Source organism: Cephus cinctus, unplaced genomic scaffold (genome assembly GCF_000341935.2).
Source record: "Cephus cinctus unplaced genomic scaffold, Ccin1 Ccin1_scaffold1184, whole genome shotgun sequence".
NCBI lineage: Eukaryota > Metazoa > Arthropoda > Insecta > Hymenoptera > Cephidae > Cephus > Cephus cinctus.
The window spans coordinates 794,136-819,839 of NW_014333664.1; the positions used below are offsets into that span (position 1 = coordinate 794,136).

At 39.7% G+C, this 25,704-nt stretch overlaps 3 long non-coding RNA genes and 2 other non-coding genes across 10 annotated transcripts in view; 3 read left to right on the plus strand and 2 right to left on the minus strand.

Annotated features, from left to right (window-relative positions):
• Nucleotides 1–95: 95 nt before the first annotated feature.
• On the minus strand, nucleotides 96–4,918 carry LOC112495074. Its single transcript, XR_003061258.1, has 3 exons — nucleotides 4,798–4,918; nucleotides 3,986–4,211; nucleotides 96–2,547 (listed from the first exon to the last, which is right to left on the minus strand). It is a non-coding gene; the product is annotated as an uncharacterized LOC112495074 (long non-coding RNA).
• Trnav-cac lies at nucleotides 2,622–2,694 on the minus strand. Its single transcript has one exon. It is a non-coding gene; the product is annotated as a tRNA-Val (tRNA).
• A 64-nt stretch (nucleotides 4,919–4,982) lies between the features above and the next one.
• LOC112495072 lies at nucleotides 4,983–10,191 on the plus strand. The gene is made up of 7 exons (XR_003061255.1): nucleotides 4,983–5,039; nucleotides 5,266–5,320; nucleotides 5,401–5,710; nucleotides 5,892–6,239; nucleotides 6,361–7,280; nucleotides 7,353–7,544; nucleotides 9,135–10,191. It is a non-coding gene; the product is annotated as an uncharacterized LOC112495072 (long non-coding RNA).
• Nucleotides 10,192–12,057: 1,866 nt separating this feature from the next.
• The window catches only part of LOC112495069, a 32,293-nt gene continuing 18,646 nt past the window's right edge, over nucleotides 12,058–25,704 (plus strand). The window contains exons 1-4 of one of the 6 annotated variants that reach the window (XR_003061249.1): nucleotides 13,237–13,494; nucleotides 13,624–13,725; nucleotides 13,794–13,890; nucleotides 15,557–17,619. This is a non-coding gene — a long non-coding RNA (uncharacterized LOC112495069). Of the gene's footprint in view, nucleotides 12,154–12,917; nucleotides 13,181–13,235; nucleotides 13,550–13,623; nucleotides 13,891–15,556; nucleotides 17,620–25,704 lie in introns of those variants that run through there. The other 5 variants (XR_003061248.1, XR_003061247.1, XR_003061250.1 and 2 more) reach the window with 5 other exon arrangements.
• On the plus strand, nucleotides 16,417–16,500 carry Trnal-cag. The gene has a single exon. It is a non-coding gene; the product is annotated as a tRNA-Leu (tRNA).

A 25,704-nucleotide genomic window follows, 5' to 3' on the forward strand; every position in this document is an offset into this window, starting at 1 on the left:
TTCTCTTCGAATTGACATTGCTTTTAGTAAAAACACTTCTTGAAAAAAATATATTGATTATAACATTTTTATTTAACAAAAAAGTTACTACTTGTAAGGGAGATTTGATTAATGCTTATTATTGAAAAAAGTTCAAAAGATGATCATTGAACACATTGAGATGACAAATAATTTAATTTAAAAGTTAAATTATAGTATAAGTATGTAGCTTGTATCGTATATTTTAATAAGCAGTACATGCAGGTTTTTCATTGCTTATTGCTTTCATATTATTTCATTAGTCGTTATACATAACTTCATTAATATCATTAACAGAAATGAAAGTAAAAAATACGATTCAGTTCACTGTCGCTTGTACCATCTGCATATCGCTGAGGTTGACCTGAAGATACAATAGTATTATATTTTTAAAGAGATTGATGGCGCAAGAGAATATATCGAAGTGAAATTATTAGATCGTTTAACGTAATTAAATTGTATCATGTATAAATCGTGATGCTAACACATCCAATATAAAGTCATATTATATGATTGTAGTAGAAGAGACAAGAACCCAATGGTATTGTCGCAAATGATTTTATCGAACATTACCCACCTGTATACTTAGTCCCATGAATGTAATAGCACCGTCCGCTAGGCAGTGCTGGCAGTTATTTTACCTGTCAATGTATGTTTAGATTTTACACAAAAGTCTATTGTAATTGCATTCCCCAACCTCAGATTACTGAATTGATAGTTTCCTTTGTAGATGTGAAATGTTAGGATAAAATAATTATTCACGTTTAGCGTCACTACCACATAATATGCTACATTATAATGTCATTAATTATAAACTGTGTCTATTATGGATTACATTTATATACTATATACAGCGATTAAACCAGCTTCATTATTACTGCTATATAAAATCCAAAGCAATTAATCCTAATTTCTCAGAAATTCATGGAAGTATTTACAAGTGCCTTAGAATCCCTAGAATATATCTGACACTGAACAATTTCATCAAATAAGATTAATTGAACTAGTTGAAGAATGTGTAAACATAGTTATTTGTTAAACATATACACTAAATGCTTTGAAAGTGAAAAAGATGTGGAACTATAATTTTTCTCTCTAGATTTGGTTCTATCAACAAATAGTGAGAATATATCTAAATATATGTACAAAAGTATACTTATAATACATCTCACTTTTCTGATTCCATTGAAAATCCTAATTACAGTTTCCAGTATTATATTCTATTTTCTAATATATTAATACTTATTCTATCTGTAATATCTGAAAATATTATTCCATTTTTTGCATACCAGCACTTTATGCTTCAAGTTGTAGAATCCGTACTCTTATACTAAATTCACAAAATTCAGTGCTCGCTGGAACAAGAGTATTGATAGGACTTAGGATGATCTATTCTAATCTTCCAAGACATTCTACGAGCTTCTCAGTGTTTCTGGCTTAAAAGCTTGTTGATTTGACATTCTTTGTCACACATGGGTAAACTTTGACAACTCCATTGGGATCACAGGTTTTTTTTTTATCATTATTCACTGAAAGAAAATTGGTTTACATACTTAAGTTGCTAAATTAAAGAACTATCCATGTGATCAAAAAGTTGTATATAAATATGTTCATACTTCTTTTAATTTATCCCTGACTCCACGTATGTATAGAAATAAAAGTATAATCCTTGTAGACTACTTCTCTTGATATTGCGTGTTATCATACAATAAAAGTCTAAACTCCTATTTAGATAGCTTACAAAATATTTAAAATGAATGATTGGGTACTCTCTTACTCACATTTTCTTTTTGCTTAAAAATATATTTATTGTTTTATTTCAACATTCACGACAGTAGACTGCGGGAAACAGTTAAATCGCACAGATAATGCGAGTAAAGTATATATTTATTACGAGAGTAATTTTAAATTTATACATACAGGAAATATAAAAATACTCTTAATATTACATACAGTTCTTCAATCTTAACATTAGCATAAAACTAAATTATTTTAAAAAGCATTTGTATTTTTACACTAGTGAAAAGATATTTACTTGACTTCAGAGTAATACTCAAATATTAACGTATTTGCGGCAAGATAAATTATACCAACTTGGCATGATAAGTTGTTCGTATTATTAGGCTATTGATACGCCTATCATTTCAAGTATAAAGTATAACAGGTGGAGCTGATTTGTTATTGAATTGAAGGAAAAATTGGTCAAAAAAACAGGAGATTCGGTACTTTATAACATCAGTGGGATATACTCTTGTAACGTAACAAGGACGAAACGGAAAAAGAAGCCTGAAGATGCTGGAACTTTCTACCACTAAAGTGATGAAGCCGTTCAGCATCACGCGATGAAGGAGAAAAGCAGGCAAGTGTTTCATTATATTTAATGTCAAGCTGTTGCCAAATGGTTGCTATGCTTATTAGATATAACGAAAGTCATCTCCCAGGCTTGACTTGTAAAGGCTGGGACATATTGTCGCCATAAGACACATGGGACGTCGTTTGTCTTTTATATTATGGTGACCGTTGGAGCAGCTGTAATTTTTTAAATCCAATTTGAAAGTTCTGTTGCATTTAATTAAAAAATATGTAGATGTGTCACAAAAGTATGTTTCCGCCCGGGATCGAACCGGGGACCTTGTGCGTGTGAAGCACACGTGATAACCACTACACTACGGAAACTATGTTCTTTCCAGCTCATATGTACATATAGTAATTGTTAATAGTTATATTAAGTCGACCCTACTTTACTTTTAAGAGTAACAATAATGTTTTTAATGCCCATAACATAAGAATATTAAACAAAATATATTTTTGGTACAAAAGTATGCGATATAGTGCTAGAATCTGTAATATCGACTACCGATGGTTTAACGTTTCTGATGGTAACCCCCCCCCCCCTTCATATGTTTATTGACATAATTTGATTAGACTTGTATCGGATATATGTATATCCTTCGATGAAGATAATGTATGATAATGATAAACGGTCTGTTATTTTGATCCTGTGATAATATTATATGACAGTAATGATTATCAAACTGTATAAAACCCCAGATTTTAACATTTTCAGCTGTGTGGGTTGTGGATTCTCAGCAATGAAAGAAAAGTAATATATCATAATTATTTTAAAATGTTATTCTGTCAAATATTTAGTAGTTTCCAGTGATTTTGAAAATGGAAGGCTGAAAATGCTTACATTAACAAAGACTAGCTCACTTCTTCCCCTATGACTTTATAAGAAATCTTTTGATCGAACTATCAACCATGTTAGTAATATCAAAATGTATTGTTTTTACAAAAATTACAGTGTATTAGCTAAAACGTATAATCATTTGTTTCTTAAAGAAGTATCAAAGATTTGAGTAAGTAAAGTATACCAGTAAATAAGTACAAGGTTCGATATAGCATATGTTTCATTTAGCTGTATAAGCTAGACAATATCAGTACAGTAGAATTTATTGATCTTATTGTGAAAATAATGCTTGAACATGATATGTAGAATATATTATCAATTCAAATTTTTAACGGTATCATTAAAGACAATTATACCCATTTTCAATGTTTGCAGAATGCTGACGTAGAAGATGCTTTCCAGAGACAATGCCTATGATTGAAGAAATACAAATAGTGAAGATACATAAATTAGGAACTAGAAAAGCATCAGAGCAAATCTAATTAATTCTCTTAAACTAGTAATTTGTCAAATTTCAAAAATATATGTAAGTTTGCAAGAGAATAAATTTGTTATCTATATAACAAATAAAATTCATCAAAGGTGTATCCACTCATCATGTCCATTCATCAAAATTTCATAAAGATTAAGTGTGCTTTGTTAATACAATATACCTTCATGTACTTTAACTAAATTATAACAAGCATAAAATTTAGTTCAACCTTTGAACCTGACATATGTACCTAAACCATAAACAAGACAAAAGCTTAATGACCATTTGAAATCTATTTTTATTACCTTATAATAGTACATTGTATGTACTCCAATAATGAACTGGCCTTGTACTATACGCCCTGTAATACACCTACTATAAACGAGAAATACTAGGTCACTTTTCTTGTTGACGTCATGACAACGTTGCACGCTGACATTAATTTTCAAAGGTCATCATAAAGACTGATGACTGCCGCAAATTATAATTCTTCCCACAAGACCAATCCCAACAATAGGTGTGAAGTTGTCCCTATGACAGTAATTATTTCCTTGATAACAGAGAAAAAGTCGTATCCAAGCATGTTACAAAAAAGAATAAGCACCATAATATCAAATATTACAAAGCCTGACAGCACGCTCATAAATTATAGAAGAGGAAACCGTTTATGAACAAGAGAGATCGATGACCCAGAAAATATGAAGCTGACTGAGAGTTTCTTTATTGTTGAGGTCTTTTCAATCGATCATGATACTATTTATGCGCGCCTAAGGTTGCAAGAGGTTACCGTCGGCCACAGACATAACACATTACTTATGCAGTGACCCCTTCTTTATATTACGTTCAAGTAATATATATATATATGTTCCAATGTAAAATCATTGCGTATGTTTACAGCTAATTATCGGTCGACAGTTATCACGTGAATCGAAGATTCTCTTATCAGAATGAAAAAATTCTCCTTTAGGTTTACATCAGATTTGCTTTCATAATTAAAAGTTCAATTAAATACATGCCTGAAGCAATCATATTCTACTTGAGCTGTGTTCAAGCCTTTTATATGAAAAAATTGCATTGTGCCTTTCATATTTCTCTTGCAACTAATCTCGAAACGTACCTAAGCCATCATGGAGGAGCATTGACGTACAAGAATTGCATTTACGTCATCGTACGAAATGTCAGGGTTGAATCGTGTAATACTCTCGTTATTACCAGCTTCGTATATATTTTTGTATACGTGACCGTAAGCTTCATTATACGGGGAGGTATACATAAAAGCCATCGATAAAGGTTTCGGTACGATATATACCAATGAGGCGTGTGACCTGAAGCTGGAAGAAAAAAATTCCCACCAGAGGGGTAAGCACCCTTTTCCTATAAGGCAAAGTATAAATAGTTCACAGCCAGATGAACGCAGACTTGCGTCAGTATAAACTTTGCTAGTCTTCCTGTGATAATAACAATCCAAGAACAAGAGGCTGATCTCTTTACAGCGATTAAAACAATCAAACAAATTAAAATGAAAAGTCAAAAGTTTAATTTTTGAATGAACATATATATCTTACCATCCTATATTTATTTACAGAATATATACCAATGTATTGGCTCGGAATTGTATGCATCTCAGCTATGAAAAAGAGGTAAAACAAATCACTATAATTATTTAATTTATACGTGTAACTTTCTCATTAGTAAATTATTTTTCTTTTCTTTCCAACAGTTACATCGAAAGGATACGCCTGATTTAGCCCAACGAAAGCTTGAATGCAGCAAAATCAGTTCTCAAACAAATAGTCAAAGTTATAACGAGGAAAGCCAGGCCAGCCGTGGCCTACCTTGCATATACCGATCAATATCCCATGGCATATATGTTGTCCCAGCGCAATGGACTCTACCGTGGAAGATTTGAGACAAAATTTGGCCAGCTGCACTGGTGCCAGTATGTCGCCAGCCTTGAGCTTTTACTGCTTGTATTTTATTCTGAATTCGCCATCCTATGTGTGGCTAAGTAAAGACGGACCGGTATCCTGGTAAGTTTCATGAAGTAAAAGCAATTCATCTTTCACCATCGACAAAGAGATTCCTAAAAACATTAAAAATAATCCGATTTAAAAGTATTCCCTGATTAAAAACAATAACAAGGCTGAGCACATTGCGTCGAGCCTGAATGATATATTCTCTTGATCATTCCATAACGATTATATATTTTAGATAAAAATCAGCAGATACTTCCAGAAACGGATATTCAAAACATCTGGGTTATAAATAGCTATATAGAAGCATGATGTTGGCGGGGAAACGATAATGCCTTGCCCATTGAGCAAGAGAAGTAGGAACGCTGTGAGAGAGAAGGATATATACATAAATAAACTGCGTGACTGAGAGTGAGAGATCGAGTGAGAGCAAGTGGAGCTTCCGAGTCAGACGGAACGAGGAAAGCTCTATCGATCGTTAAGTCTGTAGGCCGTCTGCTGTGCGAAGGGATAATAGATTCTACACCATGACTAGTCCACCGATTCCATTGGCATGAGTCAGTGACGATGCAGTGTCATTATTAAGGTATTTTATTCAGAAAGACGTAATTAAAGTAATATTCGATACTAGTTTTAATTGAAAAATCTATATAGAATTAAAATTCAAATAACCGTCGTTAAAGAATTAATTAAAATAATTCTTTCAGGGAATCTCGACATGGCCAAGTCAACAATTAGAGATTATTAATCGCAGCTCCGAGAGGCGCAACGATTATAATAAATCAAAAACTCTTACGCACGTAAATACGAGCCTGTTTTATTATCGGCACAGTCAGCGCCATCCAGTATCACACTCGGAATTATCCTCTGAATTAAACGTGCTCTAGGCGCGGCATCGAGCGTAGTAGGACTAGGTCAGGGAAGAGTGTCGCGTGCGGCCAAGTTCCCTCTTTCTGTTGCCTCCGTGTTTTGTTTTTCATTCTCAGACCACATTGTCATTTCGTTTATTTGCAATTGAATGGCAAGTTCGCTTGCACGAAGCACAGCGGATTCAATTGACAGCTATTGCATTGTCCGCGATGAGCGACAAGTCGCCGAAGAGGAGTCAACATGCGCTTTCAAGATAAGATAGGCGATAATGGTATAGCTGGTATAACCGGTAGTAACGTCACGGGTTTAGGTGGGTCGTTGAATATGACGATTAAAACTCTTTTTCAATCCACACCGCCATCTCTGCTTAAGTAATGCCCGCCGAAGTCAATGAGGACCGTGTTATCTGTAATTATGGAAATATACCTTTTGAATATCCCGCCACAGAGAGACGTTCGCTATGAAACACAGAGAATGATCCCGTACGACTTTGACTATATTCATTGTTAAGACGACGGGACATTCGACATAAATAGAAATTCGCGATAACTGTTATCGGTCGAATGTACAAGGTGTATCCTGATTATAATGTCAATGCCGATGTTATCCCACTGGTTCGCCAAGAGTCTAGAAATATAATTAAACGACCGACGTCAGGCAGGAGGCAGCAAGTAATTTAGCAATGGTACACACGACTAACGGTATACTTGATCCTATTGGCTTTCAAGAACCAAGGATAAAAATCCGTGGTCTTGAGGTTAGACACTTATCATATTGAAAGTATTTAAATGTATATTGAGAAATTAGATAACAGTGGCTATGATTACAGCGATCGAAGTGAGCGTTGGCCACGCTGGTCTTATCGAAGTGGATGAAGAAATGATTTTGGACGGAAAAAGGATAAATGGAATAAACTCTGGCAAGTTAAAATGGCTCTGCACGCCGGTTCCTCCGACAACACAAGACAGTTGTCTGGGTGTGACATTGACCCTGGCATTGATCCCATGCACACCAGAACACGGTACGTTGGTGCGTACGCAGTTGCGGTCTCGAGGGAGGGAGAGGCCCGACCTTGGAGCGACCCCAGCCAAGGTCGCAGACGCAAACTCCCCTCTCCCCACCAGGGGCCGCGGAACCGACGCTCTACCGGCACCCTCCTCTTCCTCCTCCACCTCTTCATTCGACTCCACTCTGCCACCGACTCCTCTTCCTTCTCCCGATTCCACCTCTACCCTGACGGGACGTCGTCGCAGCTCGACTACTGACTCACAACTCACGAGCATGCACACACAGTGGACTCCGAACGTGAGCAGCTGCTGTGGTCTCTTGCCAAAATTAATGTGGAGAACGTCGCCCAGTCCCACCTGGAACTTTGCAATTCATGTCTGACGTCTTTGCGTCTCTTACCAGGATACCAAGAAACTCAACGAGATTACATTCCTTCGGTCGAATGATTAATTCTTGCAGTTCAGGCTCCCCGGAGGACTCTTGCGGGATTTATGTAAACAAGGTTGAGAACCTTGCGGGGTTCCCATGCGTGGGTGGGTGGGTGCGTCGAGACGCCTCGTCCTTTCACCGCGTCGGCTAACAACCCCGTCCTAACCTGGCCCGTCCGGCCCCGTTCCTCCATCCGTTCTCTTTCCCGATTCAAACCCACTCTGCCAACTACCTTTGTCTCTTGGAGGATGAACACTCAGCCTCACTGAAAATCACACCCTTCGAATAAGGTTACGCTTGTCCATCCTTCCTCGTTTTCGTACATACTTCCTTCCGTCTTTCTCGTTTATACTTTTTCTTCCATTTTTCGGTACTACCGTCTTTCCTCCCTGTCCCTCTGTCTTGGGTCAGCAACCCTTACGCAATTGCACATTGGTTACCTTTGATTCTAATCTGGCTGTCTGCCTTACCGCGTAACGTAACGATAAGCTCGTTCTTAATTAAAATCCTAAGCCACGTCAGAGGGCATTCATAACTGCTAGGTATATATTGTAACGTGACGTTACAGAGCTGGAGGGGATACCACCTAGGAATGACCGGAAAATAAACAAATAGGACTTATCGGGTCGGACAGTGGGTTCAATAGCACAGTGGTAAGTGCTCGACTTGGCAGTCCGAAGGTATCGGGTTCGAATCCCGATCAGAACTCCTAATTTTTCGGAAATTCCTAGCCCTCCAGTGCTCCCTGGCGGCTCTATGGATCAAAAATTAATTATAGCGGGGACGAGCCGAGTCAGGCACCCCGTTGTAATATGTATGTTAATTAACGAATGACTCACGTCAGCTTCGTGTGCCAGTACAGACAATACGAGCTGACGTAATATTTGCGATATCGCAAATTCATATTTCGATCGATGCCCCTTAAGAAGTTGAATGATCTTAATAGCGAATGATTATTGACCGGGTATCGATCGGTGGGAATTATTAATTTTATAATATTTACGATGGTGTCAAAGACGCTTTTTCTCTGACGGATAAAATTTTATTATTCATTGATAATTATATGCAAAATATTCGTGTAAGTATCACTCGAACATTTTTTTTTAACAAATTCTAAGTAATCAGCAGAAAATAATTATATTCATTATAAAAAATTTTGTTATTTCTTTTATAGACTGTACACAAATTGACGCGCTTATCCGTATTCCGCGTAATGGCACCAGGAGATTTCCTTTTAGACCAGGGAATTTAAAACTCCCTCTATTTCGCTGTATCAATGGAGTTTTTACGTGTCTGTTACCATGACGACGGGACTTCCACCCCATCACGGCAAACCATCTCTAAATACCAATTCAATATGAGGATGCTTCGTAAATATTTTTTAAAGAGTCATGCTGTTCTTACGCAATTGTAGATAGTATCATTTTGTACGACAGTGAGTACGAGTTTCTAATTAACTCTATCTGTACACGTACCAGCGTACGACATGAAATTTGATGAATTTGAAAAAAATGAATAAATATATTTTTGGCACGGCGTTATTGAACGGAAGCATTTTTAAAAATAATATTTAATTGGTACGCGAAATACGTGTCCAACATGACTCCGATCGAAGGTCTCTTTCATTAAAATACGATCAATTCAGCAATTTCGCGACATCGTTTGATGTTATCGTAAACCTACGCGTAGTCTCACGCACGTGTAAATCTATAGCGCGCACGCGCTCACGTGCGCCACTCATGTATAGTCGCAAACACATAGTTTATGATTCAGTTACCAAGCAGCAAACGACTTTTTGTGGAGAAAACAAAAAATTGTAAGAACAAAAATATCAGTATAAAATTACATATTTTTAATATTAAATAATACACTTGATTAAATGTGGATTAGGTAATTGATGTTTCTCCAAATCTCAAGAAACCTGTCGTAATCGAATTATAAAAATAATTTTCCATAGATCGAGCACGTGTGATCTGTTTTCGAAGACAGAAAATTGAACGCGTCACACGATGACCTACTATTTAATGGAGGTTAAGTTTAGCACTGGGCTACTGTCCAAAACCTGCGAATACGATTACTAGTGGTAGTGTTGGCGAAATCAAAGATTATAAAAAAAAATTTTCAGAACTGGGATTTGAACCCACGCCCACGAAAGTAGACGGCGGTTGGAACGCAGCGTCTCAGCTCGCTCAGCTACCTTGACGTTAGATTTTTTTTTGAATATATACAGTCAAGACAAAAAGTCTGCATACACTACAAAGTAAAAACGAAAAAGTGAAAGAAAAAGAAATTCATATAAAAGCAGTAAAAGAAAAATATCCAAAATGGAGTTTGAACCTTAAGCTATTTATTCATGTAAAATATTTATATGATTAAATATTTTATAGAAAAGAAAGTATTTCTGCGGCAAGCCCGAGGAATCGCGGCCAAAAAGTCGTCGTACACGCGGCATAATCCTACGAGAATAAACCCCGAAGTGGACGTCCGACGAAAGTAACTGATCGTGTGCGTAGAAAAATAACTAATTTAGTTTTAAAAAATCCAAAAATAACCAGCACTCAAATACTGCAAGACATAACTAATGTAAGTGGAGTCAGTATATTACGCAGTACAGTTAGAAACGTATTGCATACATCGGGGTATCATGGTAGATCCGCTCGGAGGAAGTGTTGGATAAGTAAAGAAAACAAAAAGGAGCGGCTGCGATTTGCAAAAGAGTACAAAGATAAGCCAATCGACTTCTAGGAACGTGTAATTTTTTCCGACGAGTCAAATATAATATTTTTGAGACTGGTGGACGATGTAAAGTGTGGAGAAAACCGAACACCGAATTTGAGACACAAAATTTAATTCCTACGGTGAAACATGGTAGGGGATCAGTCATGGTATGGGGTTGTATGAGTGCTTCCCCTACACTAAAAAATTAGTTCATTCTATGCCACGTAGACTTGAAGCCATCATTAAAGCTAAAGGGGGTCCAACAAAATATTGATGATCGCGTTGTTCATCAGACAATAAAGAAATTCTCTTAGTGTACGACGACTTTTTGGCCGCGATTTTCCAGACTTGGCGTAGAAATACCTTTTTTTATAAGTAATCTTCAATCATATTTGTAACTATTTTTCATAAATAAATAGTTTAAGGTTCGAACTCCATTTCCGTTTTTTTTTCTTTTACTGCTTTTATATGAACTTCTTTTTTTTCTTCACTTTTTCGTTTTTACTTTGCAGTGTATGCAGACTTTTTGTCCTCACTGTATATCTTATTGGACATCAAGTTGTTTTAAGGTGGATTATTACTTAATTATGTATATCGATATGAATGAAGATAAGGAACCTTTTTAAAACCAAGAAAAAACATGAGATTTTTCATTTTTTGTATCTAATAGCCCTTAGCACATATATTTCGGGGTCTGACCAAAATGGATAATCTTTACAATACCACAGGATCAGTAAAAAAAACTCTATTAACCGTTGAATGATACATTAAATTATTATAATGCGTTATCAGGCAGTATTAAACGAGTAGAATTTCTGATACAGTTCGATTATATGTTTCGTAATCATTAACCCATTATTCACTCGCTGATAAATCTGTAGCTCTTCGTAATATTCTAGAGACTTGACTCTGGAAATACGCCAATGCAGAAGGTAAAAATTGTAATCCTATTAACAAACTAACGAGGTTTTCGCGAGGTGAACGCAGGTGCTTTAAACTGTTAATCATCCATCTTCTCTGTTTAATGGAGATTTGATGTGCCACGATAATGAGCATATACTAGAGATACGACTAGAATGAGAATCTCTGACGTACACCACTCAGTCTGATCACCTCTTGGCAAATCTACTCGGGAATCACTGAACCGAAGTCTGAACTAGAGTTTATAATGGTAGGTATGAATCTGTCGGTTGTTTTCGGTTCGCGGGTAGGCTTGACCTCGAGACATGCACCGACCGCATCCAATTTATATTGCCGGTCGTGGAAGGCCCGCACAGCTGTGCATTTGTCAGGCACGTAGCAAAAGTTGGTGCCATTGCAATAGGGCCCACTGAGCGGTTGACAAGTTGATATTCAAACCTTTGTTACTCAAAAATATCATTACCGACGGGTCCGCACTGTATTATCATGTCGGACGAATACAATGTAATTGCGCTGCTTTACCGACGCAGTATACTGAGCTGTCACGTAAAAAGGTACGAAGCATTTTATTAAAATATTTGTATTAATGGACATTTTCTTTGTAAAATACATAGCAATAGAAAGTCTATTAACGGATGTGACATCGATTCACGTTACTGCGATAGCGAATAATCGTCTATCTACATAATATATGTCGAAGCTGATTAGAATCCAACGTAACTTTATTCTTATACGCCTTGGGTATTATTATGCTAGCATTTGCTGCATTGTTAGTGACGGTATACTTGGAACGTTGGTATTTCTGATAGCTTAACCCTCGGATAGCTACACGGTCGACAGATACAAGAGTCATTATTCCATTTTTTATCTATTCCTCTTATTGGCTTGTTTTTCTGCAAAAGACCTGAGCAGTGCATTTGTCACTATTGCACAGAATGGGAATACGTAGCTTTTTTGTTGAATATAAAAAAGAAAATGACTAATCCCAACGATGAACTACAACGCATTAAACGGCAGTAAAAAATCACTCAAATAATGTACAGAATGTCCACGAGTAATTAGTATTTTAAAAAAAGCCTTTGTAATACCTCAAGCACACTTTTTTCTTATCTATCGTATCATCGATCATGCTACTTCCTACATTGTCGTACGCCAAGACGTCTTTTCATCTCCCGTCAGTTCTGTTGACTTTTGGTCGTGTATTTTGGTCCGAGAAATTTCTGCGAATAGTGCATCACTGCGCGTATTTTCGACACGGTGACATTGCGTCGTTTTTAGACCAGGGACATTATACGCTGACTTTGTCGTGTAGATTCATATCGCGTAGCGTCGTTGAAAAGTCAAAGGCACGATCCTCGACGGTTGAACCCAACGTGGGCAGCTACTTCGTGAGATTTGAGCAGTCACGGTTGAAGATTCGAAATTTCCGCGGACGAAATTGTATCGTGCGATCAATCGCTCGTTGCCAGTGCGGCAACTTCGTATATTATATTCAATTCAGTGGCACGTAGGTAGTGGGGCAGTGCCGGGTGGATCTGAATATAGAGGGCACTGTTTATGTCGGTGCAACGTCTCGGCAAGGTCATTCCCGATCGCATTTAGTAATCTTAATAAAGTCCAACTGAGTATCCATGATATTCAGTGTAACTTCCATCGCATCGACAAAATTATATACGGCTGTTCTTAGTCACCGTCTTGAAATGTATCATAGAGAAAGTTATTCGTGACAAAAAAGAAATAATTACACTATACTTATATACAGGACATTGATGATAAGTCGTTATAAAGTTTCTTTGACATTTTAATTCATCAATTCTATAATCGATTCGTCATTTTCATGGTTTATGCAAAGAGTCGTAACTTCCTAAGCAACCAATGACGAGTGGTTTGAAAATGTATGATTATGACAAAAGTCCAATTCACATGTCTGCCGAGTTACTCGTTCGTTGGGTTCGATTATTAATAATTTCCCAACCACGTGATTTATTGGGTGTGATTGATTGCTAACTTCTTTTTTTTTTCAGTGGGAAAACCGAAGTCTCTCACGGCAGTAAACTTTCGCGTGACCCGTAGAGCAGCAAATATAGAAAGAGCAAGTGTAAAATCCTAACCTGACAGCATAGCAGGTGAGTCTGATACGAGTGTACTAACCAGATAGAGTTTGCTGCTGCTACACGGGAACGTTGTAATAAAGTAGAAGAAAGAGCACCGAGTTCAAGAACACCCGCTGCCACTCCTTGATCAATACCAACAGGATTCTATGTCCCACGGAGAGCCCATACGCTAAGGACGTAGGTATACGCACTTTGACCGACTGTCTCACTGTTGTGCAATATCTGTAAATATTTTTGTCTAAAAATTTTGTTCAATACATTCATTTAGACTTCTACTGTAGAATTTAGGGCTCTGGATCGTTCACTTTTACATCGAATTAAATATCCTACAGGATATTTCTATTTATATGGAATTTTCTTAAGAGCATCACTTATTTCTATAACAGCATCCCAGAAAGGATCGTGAGATAAGCTCTGTTAAGACTTCTGTATTAGGAAAAGACCACTTGTCCGAAGAAGGTCTGACTTAGAGATTGTCATCCACAGATTTGGTACTATCTGGTCCAGACTTGTTTACAGCATCGCAAATACCGTGTTCCATAAGAGTGTTTACTTTGTACGGCTAGTTATTAATAGAATATTGATATATTTTTGAGATTGACGTCTCGTTATTATCGAAATGGGATTTATAATTGAAAAAAATTGTTTTTCGTAAATTCTCATGTCGAGTTATAACGTTTTTCTTTTTGGTCAAATAAAAATTTCAAATTGAAATAATCTTGAAGATGCACGGAATATCGTTGCATGTTATAATTGCAACGGAGGCTGTGGCTATGCTATTAAACCAGTCAGGATCACCTGGCCTTGGGATCGCAGTTGCACATGTGCTGCGCTCTCTATTTCCATTCCTTCTACTGCCGACGCTGTTTCTCTCAATCGTAATCGTATTACAATATTGTTAACGCTGTAAGGCGTCTTGGAGGATTTTACAAAAATGTCACGTATGACAGGGAGCAATGAAATTTCTTGTGCGAATATCACCCATCCATTGTGTACTATGTATAATGAAAAGAACGAGGGGTACATAAATTTTCGAGTGACGTTGTTCAATAACTATAAGTACATATTTGTAATCGATTGACGGAATCAATTATAGGAATATCGAGGGATTGTAAAAAATTACAAAATAGTAAAATCATATAAAAAAAAGTTTTATATTTATTTTCTAAACATTTTTCACTTTACTATAAATATGCCATTCCTCAATGTTAAATTAATCAACCTTTTAATTGATTTATCGAAAATTTCATTCGTCTATATCCCATTCACGATAATACCAATAGCTCGTAATACGTATAAGGAATTAATCACTTGTCATAGTCGAAAAATATTGCACGAAATTAATTATTATTACTTCGTTAACAAGTGAAGTATATATGATTGTCTGAGAAACTTGAATTTTTTTTATATCCAAACACTTATGCAGAGTCTGCATGCAGCCGAAATATTTGAGGTTTACGAGCGTCTGGGGGATTTTCGGGTTTCACCCAGAGTATTGATTGTGCGTACACTCCCCTCTCGACCGTCGTTCCCTCGAGCAGACAGAATGTTCTTACTGCAGGTACTGACTTATATACATACGCACATGCGTACGTAAAATGAAACTGCAGATGGATTATATGCGTGGAAAAAAATTATAGTAGTATTAACGATCAGAAAAACCATTAGGAATTCTTTAAGCGTGTAGTCAATCATTGAGTTAACGGGTAATATTTTTCTTTAATCATTAACATTAACCTTATCAAGATTACAGTGAGTGCTAATAAATCGGCTGATTTCGATTCTTAAAATTTTTATTTTTATTTAAATTTTGCAAATTTTTCTAAAATTATTAGTGCTTCAGTTTCAGCTTCGTCCGCCAACTTGCATCGTTCTGCATTCATTTCTGTGGATCCGCCTTAAACGTCTTAATGGTAGTTCAAGGACGATTTGGGCGCTGTTCTCTGGGAGGAAGTTTCCTGCTCAGTTTTATAATGCAGACAAGTCGAAAGTGCAGTGGAGCAAGCTCGGTGAGTCGAGCCAAGCTGAGCCACGTCTGATGCACTAGTGGGGATTGGCGAGGATTGGTGGGGATCGGTGGGGACTGGTGGGGACTCAGTGTCCTTAGCTCTCGGACGGTCCGGCCTTGAGACGCAGCGATCCTCAATGCACTTACCGTTCGAACGGGAAACTGCAATCTCTGTACTGAGGAAATGGCTGTTTAGCACGAGGGACCAAAGAACTCTTATTTCTTCCTCTTTTCGATACGACGAACTCACGAATTCGTGAGATTATTTTTGTATGTGTTACACCGATTGATAATGTGTATCATTTGTTAGCCATACGGCTTATCAGTATAATGTTTATAAGAGATGTTTTGATAAAATTCCAGTAATTCGGTAACCGTGGGAACATTTTTCGAGTAAGTGAAATAGCATGTTATCTAATGGTGTTTTAGTACTTTCGTTATACTACTTTGGTCTTTTTTTAATATCAATATATCCTACTGAATATTACTTCGGGAATACATCTGATGCATTTGAATAAGATCAGCTATGTTGGATGTTACGTTTAATTATTCTATAGGTAACAGTATATAAAGTGTTTAATCAATAATATTTAAATAATTTTTTTACTTGTGGTTGGATTTTTTCATTAATAATTATTGTTAAAATTCAAGAATTTTTATGTGTAAGTGGCTTTTATATGGCAAGAATTCGATGTGTCAGGATGGCCGAGCGGTCTAAGGCGCTGCGTTCAGGTCGCAGTCCACTTCTGTGGGCGTGGGTTCGAATCCCACTTCTGACAAATTTTTTTTTTTCAAAATGGTTTTAATATACAAATAATAAATTGTATTCTTAAATGTTTTAACTTCTTCAAAGCTTTAAACAGTCTAATAATAAATTTTACTATTTTATTTCTCTAGTAAAGTCATATTTGTGATACTTTCAATTCGTTGTACCAGAGGCGTGAATTTTTAGAATACAAGGTCCACATATGGCACCAAGTTAATCTGAGTTTACGTATTCCCATGTCTCTCCCGAGCAGACTGTACCTTTCTATACGAAAGCTCATGGAGTGCGGATGGCGATGAAGAAGGAACAAGAGAAGGAGGTGGTTGCGAAGGAGGTAGAAGTAACCTTGAGAGTTGGTGAGGCGACGGCCATCTTGTCAAGATGCACTTTTGTTTTTTACCCGGCAAAACTCGCCAGGCTTCATCCTCTCTCACTCACTTCCTCTCGTCCTACTCTAGTCTTCCTTTCCAGCTATGTCAGCGTTCTTTATCTATCCGCCCTATAATCCTCCTTTGACACATACATTGCATATAAAATACCTCATATCAAAACAAGAAATATTCACTACTAAAAGTCCCATAAGCCACCCTGTAAATATTCTAATTCCGATCTTAAATTTTTAGAAAAAAGAAAAAACCACTCCAGTCTACTTCCCAGTTAATTATTACATTTAAAAAATTGAACAATATATATTCATTTATTATACGCAAGTCAATCGTAGCCCACAAACAGAACCTTACTCTTATGTTAGTCAATGATATTCGTAAATTTGTAGCTGGGGCGGGAGCGCAAGTGGCGCCGCGCACCAAAGAACGGTCAAAGGGCGAATCTCCGGGCCGGCGCAGAGTCGAGGCAAGCGCCGCAGTCGCGCGCTTGCACTCTCAGCGGTAAGCAGAGGTGTTACGCACCGATGTCTGTTCGTCGTTCGTTTATTTCCCGTAAGTCTGTTTGTCGTGTGTTCTCAAGCTGTCGACTAGACACGTCGTACCTAGGAGCACAGCAGTCACGCGCTGTGTTCGTCAAGTCTAACGAGTGCCGTGGTACACGTGTGCAGTGTGCAGTGCAGTTACCGCCCTCCGCAGGACCGTAAACACACACCATCGCCCGGATATCACGGAGCAACGCTTGTTATGTGAGTAGCCGACGCTCTTCTGGTGCATCTATCTTTTATCATTGGCTAATCCAAATAACGCATAGATTGGATGCACGCGAGGTAACAGAGGAGAAGTAAGACGCTGCTGCTTCATTTTAAGAGATAGATCGTAGAGTTCCGAATCGGATAGCTTCGGTTCTACCGGCAAACTGAAAGAGCTAAGAAGCTTAAGAAAAGGATAGAACATCTCTTTCTTACTCTGGTCTACCTCTTGTGCATTTCCAGTTGGTGCATTCTTGGGTATAACCGCGTGACCCTGATGCATCTCGTTGCGCTCGTTCTTTTTCGAGAAATCGCTCGTTCAAGGCACTCGGCGAAAGGAGATGTACATGTATGCGTTCGTGTGTGAATATATGCAACTCCTGTAGTGGTACGAAACTGCATATATATTTTAAGTCTCTTCTATCGCTTTGAGAATTCTGTACGCGCGATACGAAAATTTTATATTTACTATGAAAACGTACTTTATGCACTTTTACTGAATAGCGTCGTTCGATACATCATTCGATGCACGTGTTACCGCGTATATACGTAGACATAAATATATATATATGTTAACAGACAACACACCCTTGCCCATGTAAATCCCCTCAACTCCCTTGTGATAAAGCTGAGCATTAGGGACAGCTGAAAATAGTAAACTGCTACTAACCATTCGGTGAATTATAGAAAAGTCCCATTGATCCGGTATATTGCTGTTATCACGCGTTCTTTGAGCATTATAATCGGTATACGTTTTCTTTCTGGGTTGTGCGAACGCGCGTTTCTTCAATTTCAAACTCAGTTCTAGGAATACTTTTCATAGTAAACTTTCCGAAATCTTTAGTCTGACTCGACCTGCTTTGAAAGACACGTGGTTACCGCCGCGTCAAAAATTTTCGATGTTCGGAAGACATTAAAGATTTCTTGATTAACTAAAATAGTTGTATTCGTGTTTACACGCCGGAAAACAGATGTTGTTTCTAATTCGCGACGAAAAGTCTCCTATAAGAATAAATCTATGGAATTAAATATAGAATTACCGGAAAATGATCGTTTCGCGAAATTAATCTGACGAATAACCAGAAACCACATAATTTAATCTGAGCTGACGGGTAAAAGTAACGTTACGAAAAGATGGCGTTACTCCAAGGATCAAATGACCTAATGACCCTCATTGTAAATACCTATTATTTTACCAAAGGGCTTCTTACGCCGGTTCGGTAGCACCTCAAAATACAATGAATTTTCTGTCAATATCACGAAAGTCATACTTAAGGAAGGACATTGCTGCGCACGTGAAAGGAACTGACTGTTAATTTGCCGCTTTATTATCACCCATATCGATGACCTCGATGCAATTTTATTAACTGGCTAATAAATATACGAGACAAACGACGGAGCGTGCATCGCAAGCCCATTTCGTTGAATGTGTGTGATGCAACGGTCTGTGGCATCGACAGTGGAGCGGCGATGGCCCGGCGTCGTGTTGGTAGGCGGGGGCCCGGGAGGGGGTGCATCAGCAATGCATCGACCCAACGTTTTCGGCCGGGTTAGTACTCGGGCCAAACTACCAAAACACATTCGTTTTATCAGTCTCTTGTTCGGCGAGTGTGTCGATGGGTGGGGTGAACAGAGAATCTCGTGAGGCCTCGTATTTATTATTTGAAATGCATCGGCTTGGCGACGTGTCTCGCGTTCGATAAAGGCGCTGCGGTTAATATCCACGGCAGCGTCGAGCGACACAGAGCCTGTACGCTCGTACGCAATCCAAAGATAACGATACCGATCGTCATTAATTCACACTATAGACGCGACTTCATTCTCGACCTGGATAATAACCGAAGAACTTTCCAGCGTTGCATTCTGGGAAATGTACGGCATCTTTATTACATATATCACGAATAATTATTTTACCCCTCACCTTCCGTCTCATCTTACTCTCCGCTTCACTCATCTTCTTATTTACACTCCGACGCTAACCTGACTCACTGCAATAACCTCCTAACGAACGAAGATCAACAACACTTTAATCGGCAATCGAGCCACGCTGTCATCGAGCCGTTGGTATTTCTGTTTTAGCAATTTCTTTTTTTTTTCTCTCCGTTACGTGCCCTTTCCCCTGCTGCCAGTTCGTTCGCTTAAATCTTCGCTCATCTCCTCGGACCAGGAATTCCTGAAGGGGACGAGGAGTCTGTCCTTCGGAGGCGTTTACGTTTCATGTAATATCTCGCTGAAATATCCAGACCAGAGTTAATTAATCGATTACCGTCGGATCCTCGCGTTGCAATTATTTAAAGTCGGCAATGCCTCTCTGTTATAAAAGATTACAAGACTCCGGGTACCCTCGGTCCAGGAAGCTTCTCGAACACGACGCAGTGTGCACGTGCAAGCGCCGCACATTCGCGGGATTTACAAAATGCTAAATGCATGTGGGAAGTGCACGTAGTATGTGTATATATGGCGCGTGCAGTCGTTACACAAATCTTCGATCCTTCGGCGGTGTGTCGGGTGCTGGGCATGACGTCACCCGTGTGCCGCGTATCATTTTTAGCCCACATGCATACAATCCCCAAGGCGAGGAGGGCGAGAGAGCCGAGTCTCCCTCGTGTGATGGAAGGGACGAGGATAGTGACGGTTGATGTTTTCGTTCACGGCGCTACAGTTGCATTGCGCTTTCACTCGCGTCTACCGTACGACCTGAAAACATCGTTCCCTCTGGCGGAACGAGGATGGTACCACGGCGGGACGCGACGCGACGCCCTGGCGTATTGTCGGAACGAGGACTTGACTCGTTCTCGAGAAACGATTCGACCGACTCGCTCGTCGTGGCGCGAGGGTGGGAAGGCCGGCTTGGCGCGAGTGAGGGAGGGAGGGAGACAGAGAGAGAGAGAGAGAGAGACTGTATTGTGACGGATCGAGAGACAAAGAAGGAAATATAGCAGCGGAACGAACGCTTGTACTCGTGAACGACAGAGAGAGAGAGAGACGGCGGACAATGACAGAAATGCCACACGCTATAGAGATATATACGTAACAACACGGCGAGAATGTGCCTGGCTGGCATGCAGAGAAGGACGTTCGGAGGACAATAGCTGAGGGTGCATTTTTATTCTAGGATGCCCGCAGAATTTCTAATGTTATGGGAGTGGTGCTTCGGAGGCTACCGATTACGATGACATTTTCACTAGGTACGATTCCGAGTCATTTGATTTTTCTAAAGTAACGATTTTCGTACTACTTCGGTCTTCCTTATAGCTGTTATTTACTTATTGACCGAATAATTGTATTTCATGTGCGATTGTTATTGTTTTTAAGTTTAAATCTACTCGATAATTAACATTGAACGTTAATTTCGCCAAATCGTTGTTCCATTAGTCTTGATAGAGAAAAGAAAAAATCACGAAGCCGACGCCGACACACCAAGAACGCGGTGAAACTGCGATGCAATTTACTGGCCGCTTTCGTGGTTTACATTTCTCACAGCGACTAGCCTCTGTATCTGGTGCTGCTGGTTGCCTTGACTCCTTCGTACGCCATGCTGCTTTTCTATCTCACCCTTTTACTATGCTCCACAGGTCTTTACTGCTTGTTGTTTTCTCTCTCTCTCTCTCTCTCTCTCTCTCTCTCTCTCTCTCTCTCTCTCTCTCTCTCTCTCCTCCCTCCTCTCTCTTTTAGATGTTACGTCTTTCCGCTCGCTTCGCGCATGCGTGTTTACCATTACCACGCGTACGTGCATTATACGAGCACAGTGTCCAAAGAGACTCGGCGCTAATGCACCTTCTTCCCTCCGTGTACATTTATAACGTTTCCCCTTTGCCCCTCCCTCGCTCCCCTCTCTTGCCCATTATAGGCTTGGGCAATGTAAGTAACGCGGAGAAGTTCGCCAGACATTCGAGAAGGTAAACCTTGCGATAGGACGCGACCGTGACTCGTGGGAATCGATTTCATTCTTCTTTATCTTTAAAGAAGTCGGATATAGCCGCGTTTCCTCTGTGTTTTCTTTACTTAAGTTTTCTTTTCTTTCTTCCCTCCTCCCGTTACCCGGATCCATTTCTTGCTTGATCTCGCATCTCGCTGTGCGCGTCCATTTAAATACGACGTAGACAAACTTTTGTTTTTTTTTTGTTTCGCGTCAAATAATCGCAACGTTCATGGTCAACGATAACGGGAGCAACTGTTTTACCGACTGCAGATAAAGAGTACTCGGCGCAGTCACCGTGAATGAACGTCGTGAAACGTTTCAAGATATATAAACATCATGCTAGCTAGCACCGATTTTTCGTACTCGTACGGTTTCGTTTCGACCTCGTCTAGATAACGTATGGATACTATCGCGGATCCGCAAGGCAATTACCGTTGCTCAGGCAATCGCGTAAATATTTATCAAGACTTTTTCGTAGGAAGCGCCAACGTCCTCGTCATTGGTATAGGTCATGTCTTTTAGTGCCGAATACATTATCGATCCTCGCGAGGCTTCGCTACTGTCCGTACTCTGTGGCTTCGTGGATCAACGCTAAGTCGCAGTCTCTTCGTGACGCCATTTTTTTAAACCCCCTCCCTCCCCTCCCTCCCTCCTCGCCACCATCATCCCTCACCCTATTACAACCCCTCGACCACGCTATCCTCCCTATACCTCGATTATACACAACGAACACTCAAACTGTCGTTTAAAAAATGCCTCTCGTAAACAGTACTCCATCCGATCCACTATCCGCGTCCAACATTCATACAACTTTACTCGTTATTCGCATTCACTGTATACTCATTAGACCGCAACTCGTTGACCTTACCGAGTGCAAGCACTTTTGTATGACGAACCGCGGTCAAGGCTCGTGTCAGATTCTATTATTAGGGCGAGACTCGTTGCTCGCGAATAATCTTTTTCCTTTTCTTTCTACGGAACGACGCTGTGCGTTCCTCGCTTCTCTCCCCCCTCCACGCTGCTCGGCCATCTTGCTTCGCTTGCGCCGACGATTACCCAACGGCCTGTCTGAACCCGCTCGCTACGCTAAGATCGGCCTAACGATTTGCTCGGGAGCGACGGGAAGGAGGTGTACCCCGGGGAATCGGAGGTTATCGTCGTATTCACGTAAATCCGTATAATGTATTTCCGCGACGAATTTAAACGCGCCTACCGCTCGCGGTCAGGAAGCGGAGTGCAGGACTCTGCACTCCCGGCTATTATTTAGTGTCGTGATACCGTCTCTGCTGGCTCCGCCGGCTCTGTTGAGATACACGTAGACGCCGTACGTAAAAACATCCTGACACAGAGCCACAACACAGTACGTATAAGCCCCTCTTCGGTACGCGCACGATTCCGGACTTACGCACCGGCTGGCTGCGCCAGACAAGGTCATTCATAAGTAGATCAAGTTCAGCTAATAGTATTGTATTACAATACCTCGACTGTACGTTACCTCCTCTCGTCCTCGCCGACCCCGACCAATACCGGCCACCCAGTCGGCCACCCGTTCTATCCTCCCTCCCACAGCCACCCACTGAACCCGTATGGGGCTATGCCGTACAGTGCCTACTCGACCCGGTACGGATCCAAGCTCGTTGTTTCCTTTCTATGGAGGATCTTGCCAATGCCCGTTGTCCTCGTCGCCCTTGACATTCCTCGATTCTCCTGAACCGTCTGGGTACGAGTTGACTGGACGTTATCTAACGCTCGAAAGGCTCATCGGTCCTTTGCCCACCTATGGAGTAATCGAGTTTGTCATTTTTTTTTTGTTTTTCTTTTTTTTTTTTCTTTTTGAGGAGGTCCAAGGATCTGAAAAAAAAATTTGGCTTCACGAGACGAATCACGGATCTTGAGTTCTGCACGAATGGAGAATATTTATACGCTTTTAAGGGCGTCGGTGGATTCGAATGACAGTCTTTGTAATGTATAGGCGCTCTTTTTTTTTTTTTTTTTTTTAACCTTTTATCTTGAGTTCTGCACGAATGGAGAATATTTATACGCTTTTAAGGGCGTCGGTGGATTCGAATGACAGTCTTTGTAATGTATAGGCGCTTTTTTTTTTTTTTTTTTTTGAACCTTTTGCTTCGCCTCTAATCAGCGAGTATAAATTTACTTTGTACCGGTACACAGCCACGCGGCTAGGAATTTCGGTATGGTTTCGTGTCGAGCGAGGGTTTCGATATACTTATTTACAACGACTGGCAATACTTGCCCTTGGACAATTATTGACGTTTGATGATGAGTTATGTAATCGCTATTCATTGTTAGCGCTTGGACGTTGACGAAGGTGTATGTGGTACGTGTGTGACAGGGAATGTATCATGAGCGGCTGGACATGCGTTGCTATATGTAACGTATATACGTATGTGGGTCATATATAGTCGTCGGGTCTTGTACGCTATTACTATATATGTCGTGTGAAGGATAAACGCATTATTCGATGCCGATGAACGAAATAATAATGATAATCACGAAAAACGTCGTTCACGCTGGTGCCCTTTGACGCGATTACACGGATAAGCGATAAATTAATGCTGCGCTTGGGATTTCTTAGGGGAAAAAAAATAATTGAAAAAAAAAAAGGAATGCGTGCGGAGAATTTATCTTGATGACAAATCTTTATTTACGTGACGATAGGAGCGAACATTCTGGGTTACGAGAATATTAATAATATTCGACACGATGACTTTTGTTTCTACTGTTCACGCGGATTCATCGCGGTATTACCTTACGCGATCGAGTCGATAAGCATCGTGAGCAGCTTTTCTTCGTCGAATTTCTTTACTCGGTCGGTAAGTGCGGGCGGGCGAATAATCACGTGGTCGAAATTTCCGGAATTTACAATCGGCTCACGAAACTAACCCGGAATCTCTGGGGTCTTTCGATTGGAGGCTTGAATTATTTTTACGTCCTGTCATAAAGCGGCGCGGGTATTCGTTTGATTGAAATTTTTATTAGTTTATTACGCTCGGCAGGTATCATCGTGAAAGACGAGAGGAAGGTTAATGACTGTGCATTATTTTTTTCGACTAGAATCACGGAATTTGAAAAGATTGTCAAATGACAAACGAAGCGTCCGAGATATTCGAAGGTTTGTTGTGCAGTTGTAAAATTTTTTTTCCGAGCCTCCTGTATACGTGTGTACAGTCCTTTCTATAATCTCCTACTTGGCTGGTAATTGACACAGTGCACGGTCGCTGAGAAAACTGCTTACATGCCAGACACACGTATGAGTGTCAACATTTGTCCGGAAGTCGACTATAGGTATGGTGTCCGGTGTCGCCATATACGTAACGCATCGTGAGTATACGCACCGGGTGTTAAAATTGAAACGCGCAGACCCAGGAATACCGACTTCCTGCTGCGAGTCAACGACGCGCTTTGTACGACACTTTTCAACCGGAAATCGTCCAAGTGGGGGACTCCCTTACTCGAGCTACCGAGAAAGCTGCGAATAGCACTTTTTTGATTTTACAATGGTAAAGGTTTTTTTTTTTTCCCCGAAAACTATTTTGTCGTTCCACATGAAATTATCGAGACGATTCAAAATAGCTTGATCGATTTTATCAAATTTATTCGAATTTTCAAATGATATTCGTTCACTTCGATCTTTTTATTCGCCTATACTTGCTGCCTGCGGGCTTATTCGTATGAAACCTTGCGATATACTCTCATGAACTGCAGATCGTAGAAACGGCCTTTCCTTTCGTTACTATTACTATATATATATATATATATATATACTACCAGACCTCCTTCACTGACATACATAGATATATCCTGCTGGGAGGGTAACTCGCCTCTCTAGAATGTTCTGCGGCGTATTAATTGCAAGACATCAGATCCCGATTTGTATCATCGGGACTCGCAGTAATCATTTCTGAAACTATTCGTGACTAATAATGAGGAACGAATGACGAATGATCGGGTGATCGGCGCGAGGAGTGAAAAATCTTTAATTTTATCGCTGACCTTGACCATGAGGAGTATAGCAAATGACGATCATGCGACACGGAGGACACGCATACGTGTGGGATACGAACACAGTAGCAGTTGAGATTTACGGGTTGGAAGCATGTTGGACGAAGTTGGATGTGCGAGAGGAAATGGCGGGGGGG